Genomic DNA, 10,030 nt, shown 5'->3' with positions numbered 1-10,030 from the left:
TTTTACAGTGAAGCAGTATTCTTGAGATCGATGGCACCATCACACACATTGGAAAAAGAAAGAATAAACAATGGCTTTGGACAAATGGAGCATCATATTCAGTGGTATAATTTACACGGGGATGCTAGGACATGACCCTACCACTTTGTGAAATAGCTGATTTTGTCCCCACCACCATTCATTCATGGCCAGACGTCATGAGGAACGACATCATATATGGGTGTCCTTAAAGGATATCATGCCCATCTTGCCCTCGTCAAAATACACATCTTATTATTTACCTGGAAATATAATTATGTCACAATACCAAAATAACATTTACCTTACACTTTTATCCAAATCAACTTACAATTATGAGTGAGTATGACTTGAGCAATTGAGGGTTAAGGGCCTTGATCAGGGCCCTAATAGTGGCAACTTGGCAGTGGTGGGGCTTGAGCAAGCAACTTTCTGATTACAAGTCAAGTATCTCAACCACTGAGCTGCAACTGCCCTGCCATAACAGGGAAACAATGAGTGGGGGGTGGCAACCCAAAAGAAACATGGGCATGGAGACAAGCTAACAGAGGGATGGAGAGAAAACAAAAACACTACGGACCACATGATGAAGGCCACCATTTGGAGGGCCACCATTTGGAGAGCCAATGACATGGTCCATAGTAAAAAAGAAAGCAGAAACGGACATAGAAACAAAACCATAACTAATTTGAGAACAGAAACATGAAGGCTAAATGCAGAACAATAAACACAGGGAATAAAACATGATCGCAGGGCAAACATGAAAATTAGGTTGATTAGCACCCTGTACCTCATTTGTTCCTTCCCCTGTAACTAAACTTGTCTACACAAGTTCAATGTGCTTGTCTTCTGGTTGTGAAGTCTTGCTACAGTATTCTATATGTATGAGTCCAAGCCATTTTTTTCTAAACTTATCATCAGAAACTGTATGAATGCTTGATCTTTTTTCTGAGGTATAACTGAGGTATAAAAGAATGCACTCTTATTGTTGATAATACCAACATTAACATTAATAAACAACAGCATAACAATAATAGACCTTTGCTTCCCCTCTATCCTGTAACATCACATTTGCCACAAAATGGCACACTCACAAGATGAAGGCGGCATCAAGGGGATAACACATTTGGTTAGGAACTGACTGATTGGAGCTGAACTTCTGGACACCTGGAGAGCAGATTCTAAATGATTCCCAGAATGATCTCCAGAATGCAATGACCTCATAAGTGCTATAAGAAGCTGGGGATGTATTCAACACTTGCTGGCTGTAAAGATGCAGAGAAGTCTGTAGTTAACTTTCTGTTTTGGTTAGCTGAAAACTACATTTCCTTTCCATTGCTAGATTGAATATGGAAGGCTAGTGCCAAGTAATGTAGCTGCAAACTTTCACCAGTTGAGGATTTCCATGTCATCACTGAATGGCTGGAGTGGTATGGCTAGGGATCGGTAGTTACAGCCGGATTATGCCATGGGGGATATTGCACCTCGATGTGCCATCAACGTTGTCAAGTACATCTGATTTTAGCTCAGCTGGGTCAAATTATATTTTCCCACAGAACAGCTGGGAGATGCAACAGCTTGCAGACAAGCACGAAGTGAAGCGAGGTGACATATGCAAGCACAGAGGGATTTAATATTAAAGGGCACAAACACAAACAAACCAAGCAAGTGACATGAACACATGAGCAAAAATAAAGGAGTGAAACCAATCCAGATAGACAAAATAACCAACAACCAGGAAGACAAAACACAGCACTTATATACTGAGACTAATTAGGCTAACAAGACACAGGTGATTACAATAACAGATGGAGATACAGACAAGGGGGCAGAACCGAATGACACCAAAACAAGAAAGCATTAGGACACACAATCAGGAAGTAAACAAAACAGATAGTGTCGCTGTAGGAACAACAATGCCAGGGAGGGGCGAGTAGCCAGCAAGAGGGGCTAGTTGGTGTCTGGGCTATAACCTGTTCAGTACAAGTGCCCCAGCGGAAGGTGTGAAAGAACTTACCTTTCAGGGGTCATGAATAGAAGCAAAGACCACAAAGCATGAGATGAGGAATGGGCCCACCTAAAAGGATTTTCTCAGTCACAAGAACTGAGCATGCTGCACCAATGGGATAAACAAGAGATGAAGTCTTTAATAGCACAGCAATGAGGCCTGGGAAGATTTATCCACCAGCTGCTTTTGGGAAACAGCTAGAAGTGTAGCAGAGTCCTTCTGAGAAGATAGCTAATGACCGAAGGTCAAGTAAGCATGGCCACAGTGGTGCCAATGGGAGAAAGACAGGTCCTGTGGACCAAGTACCCTGAAGCATTGGCCCATGCTAAGGGGAGGCTGTTCCCCATGGAAGTCATTGGCTTTGGACCATCTGTCTCACTATCAGTATCCATCTGATGGAAGTGGACCTCTTCTATAGATTTAAAGGGGGAATTATAGACTATGATAGCACTGATAGCACCGCTAGTACTGTTAGCAAAGTTGGCCACAGCCTTGAAGCAAAGCAGAGGATGTTGCAGTCCCAGATGTCTCTCTGGAATTTAACCCTGGCTCTCTGGAAAATTGAGCTTATTTTCCAGAGACTGAAAATTGGCTAACAAATTGCTCCATAAGGGAGTACAGTGCACCTGAGCCCTCTGCCTGCTCCTAATGCTGGCTTGTTTTCCATGGGACTACTACATCAGATTTTGTCTTCTTTTCTTCCCTGGGCGACCGACCAAAATTACCCCATGCAACCTCCAAGAGGTCACAAAAGACTCCACAACAACATCCAAAGAACTGTAGGCCTCACTTGCTTCAGTTAAGGTCAGTGTTTATGACTCCACTATAAGAAAGAAACTGGGCAAAAATGGCCTGCATGGCAGAGTTCCAAGACAAAACCCACTGCTGAGCAAAAAGAACATAAACGCTCATCTCAGTTTTGACAGAAAACATCATGATGATCCCCAAGACTTTTGGGGAAAATACTCTGGACTGATAAGAACCTTTTGGAAGGTGTATGTCCCATTACATCTGGCATAAAAGTAACACAGCATTTCAGAAAAGGAACATCATACCAACAGTAAAATAAGGTGGTGCAGTATGATGGTCTGGGTCTGTTTTGCTGCTTCAGGACCTGGAAGACTGGCTGTGGTAAATGGAATCATAAATTCTGCTGTCTACCAAAAAATCCTCAAGAAGAATGTCTGGCAATCTGTTTGTGACCTCAAGATGAAGCGCACTTGGGTTCTGCAGCAGGACAATGATCCAAAACAGACCAGCAAGTCCACCCCTGAATGGCTTAAGAAAAACAAAATGAAGACTTTGGAGTGGCCCAACCAGTTATTAGGTTTAGAGTGCAATCACTTTTTCACACAGGGCCATGTAGGTTTGGATTTTTTTTCCCTTAATAAAAGCCTTCATTTAAAAACTGCGTTTGTGTTTACTTGCATCTTTGTCTAATATTTAAATTTGTTTAATGATCTGAAACATTTAAGTGTGACAAACATGCCAAAAAATAAGATATCAGGAAGGGGCAAACACACACCACTGTACTTGACCAAGTTCAGATGTATATCTGATTGTACATATGAGTATATTTTCCCACAAAAACAATTGCAAGAATGCACCAACTGACTTGGTTTGGTAGAGCAAGTCATTTATTTGATGCTTTGACTATGTGGTATCCTAGAGAATTTGTGGTATACTCTAGCATACTGTGTCCAAGTCTTAAACTATGGACATATGCATTAAAGTCAAGAGGTATCCCTCATTACTCTCTTTGGCTTTTATTTTTCCACCTGTGTAATATGCTTATACCTAAATATATATGAGTAATATGCAAATGCATAAAATCATTCATCACCCTGCAGTGATTAAGGACTTACCCAGACTCAGAAAGAATTAATACAAGACTCAAAACTCAGAAGAGGGGATAATGGTCAAGTAAAACAGAATTTCTCTTGACTGTTGCTGGACAAATCATTGGTCTAGAAAATGTGTGGAGGTTCCCATACCTGTGCTACAAGAATGGGGGATCATACTTTTTTTTCCAAAAATTTGTATGTAGAAATTTTGTACTGGAAGCAGTCCACTAATGCCTTTGTGCATAATACAGAGTTGACTATCATACATCAGTCAAATTGGTCTGACTAACAAACAAGTCATGAACTAGCATTGCCTCCTGTTATTCCGAGGTTTTGCTGAATATCATATTGTACAACTTACTTTGAAGCTTTCTTAAAATTTGAGATCTTGTAACAAATAAAGCACTGCATTTCTAAGAGGCATCTAAATCACTAAATCACAAGTCTTTCAGGAGCATTTTTCATTTCTTATGTGGTCTTCCTCATTGCCTGTGGTATTCCACTCTTTCCTGGAGACATCGTTGGGTCAATACACCAGCCAGGGAAGCATCACCTGCTGGAGGAAGATCTGCCCTTTTTTTGAAGGTGGACTATACTTTTATGAAGACCGTGTGCTAAAAAATTCCCCAGATTCACCAGTTCAAATTCACCTTGTCTCTGAGACTAACCTAATGAATCTATGAAATTAAATAAATTATGATGCATGCCTGTGATTTAAGTACATTCTATTTTGAGATTGATAGTACTTTGACCTTCAACTATTCCTCATTCTTATTTAATTCACAGGATTAGGTTTAGGGACTCAGGTAGTTGTACTGTACTCCAGCATCTACTACATCATTCTGGCATGGGCTTTCTTCTCTCTCTTTTACTCCTTTAATACTGAGATGCCATGGACTAGCTGCACTAACCATTGGAACACAAGTATTTTATAACATTATGTACCACTTATGCTTCATTTTAAAAGGCTCATCAATTACTTTCATTTTATTTCAATATACTATAAAAGAAATATGCGCATATCTCCATCATAGAAACATGTGTTGAGTTTGACAGGTTGGCCAGTTTTAGCAATTTCAAAATATTGCAAAAGATATTCTGAGTGAGTCATTTTTATTGTTTGACAATGATAAAATGACTGTATCGTTAAATTCCATCCTCCAAGAGGGAATGCACTAGGCCAAATGTGGTGTTTGCTCTCCAGGAGGAGAGTGCTAAATATCACAGGCAGTGTGTATGAGCTAGGTAACGTGAAGTGGGAGCTGGCTCTGTGTTTCCTGTTGGCCTGGATGATCTGATACTTCTGTGTGTGGAATGGAGTGTAGTCTATCGTCAAGGTGGGAGCTTCATGCTATTCAGAAGGTCTTAGTGGTGGATTTACAAACTCGTACATGAATCTCTCATTTACTCAAGTTTTCATTGCATTTGACAGTTTGTTTGGCATTTGATTCCCTTTTACTCTCAGGTCATCTATTTCACTGCTACCTTCCCTTACGTGATATTGGTGGTGCTCTTGGTGCGTGGACTCACACTACCTGGAGCTGTAAATGGCATCGTTTTCTACCTCTATCTGGATACTACACGCCTCACAGACCCACAGGTGGAAATATTGACACATTGTTCACATTTGAGTACTAGCACTGTGCCCTGTGTGGTGAGAAATATAGTATATTCTCTGTTGTCTCATTGACTTTGTTAGTTTTATGAAAAGGCATTGTTGTGGAAACGTTTATCTAAAAGAATGTAATGGGTTCCAGCTGTAAAATAACAATCATTTGTTTTTATAGGGTAACTTTTCAGTAAGGCAGCCACTGAGTTGTGAGGACACGTTTTCTCTCTTGCCATGTAGGTGTGGAGGGATGCTGGGACACAGATTTTATTCTCATATGCTTTCTGCATGGTGTGCCTCACTACTCTAAGAAGCTACAAGTACAACAACTGCTACAAGTGAACAAACTAAACTCATAAGAAATCATGATGCACATGTCTACAGTAATTGGCATACTTCACAGATTTACATCATTTATACACTCTCTGCCACTTAAAGATCACTTTCTGACCACAATAACATACCTTACTGGATCTTATTTTGATAATAGAGCATTCACTAACATATTGCTCAACCCATACAAGCATGCCACTACTATTTGACATGAGTTTTGTTACAGCATTTAATTGCTAATCAGGTTGCCAGTTGTATGAGGGACAAAATGTGGATGTTATCCATGTCAAGGGAAGTATGTAAATAATCAAAAGAAGACCAAGGACTCTATGAACAGCAGTAGAACATGTTACATGAGAGGGTGATAAACTGCTTTCTGTCAATCATAGAGGCAAATCAATACAAAGCAGAGTGAGTACAGTAATAGACAGTAGAGAGGAAATTGAAAGCTGGTGTTTGATCAAGCAGTAATGATTTTGATTTTGACAAGCAGTAATGATATCAGTAAGTAGAATCAAAAGCAGTAAAAGCTGAAAGGCAGGTAGAGGATGAATTACTGGATAGAGTGTGAATGAATGGGGGCAGGGTGGGTTAGCAAAGACAAGGAGCTATTGATTCAATTTTACTTTCAAAGTGTAGAAAAGATTCACAATATTAAGAGGACACAGCTACACACAGAAGCCCTGAAGGGTAAAGAAAAAATAAGCAATTTCTTTGTCCCTATTCTAGATGCCCCAAGGGGTAACAATTTAATGTATTCTAGAGTCAAAGTTCTCACTGTAACATGGAGCGATCATGAGGCGGACACATTCACTGAGAAGAGTGAGATTAATTATGGGCAAATCCATAAGAGTCGTTAGGACAGTCCAGGGTCAAATTACCAACAAGAGCTGCAAGGTACATTGTAAAACAAAGGAAACACAATGACAAGGTAAGCAGGCTACAACAAATAAGACTTACACAAACAGGTTATTTAAATGAGACAGTAAAAACCAAAACAAGGACTGGAACAGAAACAGAGAAAATGAAACAATGACACGAGATAGGCAAAACATGGTGACAGATGCTAGGAGGGACCAATCATGACACTCACTCAATTTTGTTCTCCAATAATAAATAAATATGATCTACCTCTGTTGAACTACTGAGCATAGCTAAACAAATGGATTGCTTTGGTTAGCCATTACACTGACTCCAGAGCAAACCTTTTTTTTTTTTTATATTACCCTTTGGGGCATCCATAGTTACATTACTTTCAGGGGTTTTCAATACATTGGCAGCTGGCGAAAAGAGATGGTGGTAGTTCATATTTGAAATGGTAATAAGACTAGAAAGGTAGTCTGATTTAGTGGTACAAAAAGCATCTCTATAGACTGATATTTATAAGTTTCAGCAGGCAGAGTTTAGATTTCTTATAAATGTTTGCAGTTGATGAACAATCTGCTTCACAATACAGAGCTCAGTAATATACCTGGGAGAGGATATGGTGAGGGAAAAAGTTTGTGTTTTCATAAGGGCCAACTTATCAAGGGACTCTGGTTATCTATTAGCATCTGAAATAGCATTAAGCATGGCAGCATATACTTCAGGTGAGGAGGGAAAAGAAACAAAAGCAGTAGAAATAGACTCACCAAGTTAGTCTTCTAGTTGATACAATTCCAGCAAGAGCGAGGCAAGAAGCAGAACGCAAATGCAGGAGGGGTTTATTAACGAGGGAAATACAAACATGAAGGGCAAAATAAACAGAGGCAAGGGGGAAACACTGAGGGTAAAATAATAAACGAACGGAGCAAACGGAAAAGCAATGGTGACAACAGTACAATGAACATAATATAAATCTGACGGAAGGAACATAACTTATCAAAATAACCAACAAACTTGAAGACAAAACCCAGGGCTTAAATAACCTGGACAATCAAGGATTAAACAGACGCAGGTGAACATAACAGGGACAAAACAAAACAAAAATCAAAACACGGACTGGAAATGAGGAACAGACAAGGGACTGAGAAAATTAAAGCAAGGAAAGGAACAAGAAAGTAAAGGAAAACAAAGGCATGACAGTGAAATCATAAAATAGGGATGCTAGGAGGGTGGCCAATTGTTACAGAACCCCCTACCGAAGCGCACAACACAAAACAGGACAAGGACGAGACACAGGCAAGCGGAACGGGTAAGACGTGGAATGGGAACAAGACCCAGAAACAGAGGCAGGAGATCAGGAAAGACATCGAGCGGGAACAAAAGGGCAGAGACAGGGCCAAAAGGAGGAGACAAGGACGACGAGACAGGACAGGAGACAGATGTGGACACACGCGGAGCAAACAAAGAAGTGGAAGCCGGGCTAGGAGCAGGACTACAGACAGGGATCGTGGCATGACACGGGATACAAGGCCAAACCCTGGACAGGTGTAGGAGTTGGGGCAGATTGAGGGATGGAGGTAGGACGGGGAAATTGAGTTGGCCCGGCAACACGGCTGGAACAAGGAGGCGGGCGCAGAGTCAGGAGAGGAAAGGAGAGGAGACATGTTGGTAGTGGGCACAGTTGTGGGAACAGGGACAGGAACCTAAGCAAGGACAGAGGTAAATATATTCAGCACAACAGAAACAGGAACAGGAACAAAATACACAATTGGCATGGATACAGGTAGTGGGAAGGGCAAGGGAACACTAATGCCACAGGCAGGGTAACAGGTTTCACCAGGGTAACAAACAGGCAGGGATGTATGGACAGGAACACAGACAAAACTGGGAACAGGAGCAGGCAAAACAGGAACTGAGGGAACATTAAGAGCAGACTCTGGGGCAGTAAGGGGGGGGCTGGATGGAACGCAATGTGACTTAACGTGGCCCTCCTGCTGCATTCTCGTTAGTGGTCGGTTATTCTGTTACGATTCCAGCAGAAATGTAAGAGGAAGAAACAGAATGCAAATGCAGAAGGCCTTTATTAACAAGGGAAATACAAACATGAAGTGCAAAATAAACAGAGGCAAGAGGGAAACACTGAGGGTAAAATAATACACGAACGGAGCAAACGGAAAAGCAATGGCAACGACAGTACAATGAACATAATATAAACCTGACGGAAGGAACATAACTTATCAAAATAACCAACAAACTTGAAGACAAAACCCAGGGCTTAAATAACCTGAACAAGCAGGGATTAAACAGACGCAGATGAATGTAACAGGGACAAAACAAAACAAAAAACAAAACACAGACTGGAACTGTGGAACAGACGAGGGACTGAGAAAATGAAAGCAAGGAAAGGAACAAGGAAGTAAAGGAAAACAAAGGCACGACAGTGAAATCATAAAACAGGGATGCTAGGAGGGTGGCCAAGCTTTACACTAGTGGAGTAATGAGATGTAGGCAGAGGGACTGCAAACAAAATGAGTACATGATCAGACAGCAGGAAGATTAGAGGGTGGAGATAGTAGAGGGTGAAGAATAATCAAAAAAGAGGAATAGACCAAGTCAAGACTTTAGCCTTGAGATGGGTGGGAGATGAGATAAAAAGAGTCAAGAGTTTGCAAATTTACAGTCAGGAACATTTACATGGATAATAAGATTACTAATATATATCAAGTATAGGGAGCTCAAAATAGAAAGAGTGAGCAGTTCTGATAGTTCAGAAAGAAGCAGTGTTGGTGGGCAGTTGAATAACATTGCAGTTATAGAATGGTAATAACACTGCTGTTATAGAATGGTAATTTATGAGCAAGGTGTTCAAAGGATGAAACAGATGTGAAGTTCAGAAATGTTCATTTTGTTGTTGCAAATTACAGCAATGCCAATAAATTGTCCATTAAAACCAGGTTTACAAATGTTATTATGTGCTAGCCTGGTTTATGGCACAGAAAGGTCCTAGGAGTAGTACAGAGCATGCAGGTTACTAAGACTGCCATTACATCACAGAGAATGGGCTGGCGTAATGCAAATGAGCACTTGAGAGAGATATATTCAAATTGCTAGAGGTTTTTATTATTTTCAGCAAGCAGGGTACTAAATAGCTGTGAGCTCAGTTCAGAGGTGGGTTCCTCTATATATAGTGAGAGCATTTCCCGAATCGTGGTCAATTCAATCCAAAGTGACACCAGGAGGGCAGATTCGGGGAAGTATCCAAGGTTCAGGCGAGAGGCAGGGTCTAGAAGACAGGCAGAGTTTGATAGCTAGCAAAACAAACAGACAGAACACTGGCTCAGTAAGCAACATTTC

At 40.8% G+C, this 10,030-nt stretch overlaps 1 pseudogene; it reads left to right on the top strand.

Moving 5' to 3' along the window:
* The first annotated feature begins 2,281 nt into the window (after positions 1-2,281).
* LOC113575947 lies at positions 2,282-5,821 on the top strand (annotated as a pseudogene).
* The last annotated feature ends 4,209 nt before the right edge of the window (positions 5,822-10,030 follow it).

The sequence above is a fragment of the Electrophorus electricus genome, chromosome 3, assembly GCF_013358815.1.
Source record: "Electrophorus electricus isolate fEleEle1 chromosome 3, fEleEle1.pri, whole genome shotgun sequence".
In the NCBI taxonomy this organism is placed as follows: domain Eukaryota; kingdom Metazoa; phylum Chordata; class Actinopteri; order Gymnotiformes; family Gymnotidae; genus Electrophorus; species Electrophorus electricus.
The sequence above is the reverse complement of the archived record's forward strand: the minus strand, read 5'-3'. Positions and strand labels throughout refer to the sequence as shown.